The sequence below is a fragment of the Dromaius novaehollandiae genome, chromosome 8, assembly GCF_036370855.1.
Source record: "Dromaius novaehollandiae isolate bDroNov1 chromosome 8, bDroNov1.hap1, whole genome shotgun sequence".
Lineage (NCBI taxonomy): Eukaryota > Metazoa > Chordata > Aves > Casuariiformes > Dromaiidae > Dromaius > Dromaius novaehollandiae.
The window spans coordinates 2,506,461-2,507,443 of record NC_088105.1 but is presented as its reverse complement, the minus strand read 5'-3'; positions in this window follow the sequence as shown (position 1 = coordinate 2,507,443).

Below are 983 nucleotides of genomic sequence, written 5' to 3'. Positions count from 1 at the left end.
GAGAGCCCTGGCCTGCGCTCAGGGGCCTCAGAGCCCAGGGGCTGCGAGCACGGGGCAGTGCGGCTGCAAGCTGCTTACCCTGTCCAGCTCAGAGTCGGGGTCTCTCAAGACCGCCTCCATCATGTGGGCAACCACCTGAGTGTCTGAGACCCTTGGGTCTGTCATGCCCTCGATGGTTGTCAGGAGGAAGTGCGTCCTCTCGGAGGGGAAGAGAAAGCGCCCGAATACCTGTGGGAGGAAAGACCCGTGGCACCGAGCGTGCGCCCTGAGCAGCTGAGAGCAGAGCTTGGGAGAGAGAGTGCCGGAGCGGTGCTGGCACAGTGCCTGCAGGAGAGCTGGGCGCAGGGGCTGTGCTAGGACGGGCTGACTGCAGCCTGGGGGTAGTGGGCAGCGAGCTGCCGGGGTGCAGGTGCACAGCTGGGGTCAGGGTCACGGTGTGCTGGCGCTACAGGGAAGCAGAGCTCGCAGGTAGCCAGGACAGCTGGAGCTGCTGCTCTGCCACTGGGACAAAGCCTTTGGCTACGCCAGGCTCAGGGAGAGTGAGACATCCCTGCACCCGAGGCCTGGGAGGCTGCCATGCCAGCCCCACTGATTATGGATCCCTTTGTTCCTCGAGGCTTCCTGCCAGCCCTGTGGCCAAGAATGCCAGCGAGGGAGGGGCTTCTCACCGTGCTCTCCTCAGTGGCGTTGCCGGGCCAGAAGGTGTTTGGGCGTCCCCCCTGCCACTTCATCTCTGGAGGCGCGGGACTGTCATCTGCCATCGCGCTCCCTGTGCAGCAGGGGAAACAGAGCAGTCAGGAGGAACAATGGCGAGTTGGAGATGGCAGACGTCCGAGAGAAGTTCTGTGGCTTGCAGAGAGGAGCTGTCGCTAGCGTGTGGGGAGCAGAGCGTCTCCTAGGCATTTCCAGGTGGCAAAGGGGAAACTGCCTAGTAGGATGCAGAAAGGCAGAAGAGTTTGGTCTGGCTTTCTGCTCGGAAGCAT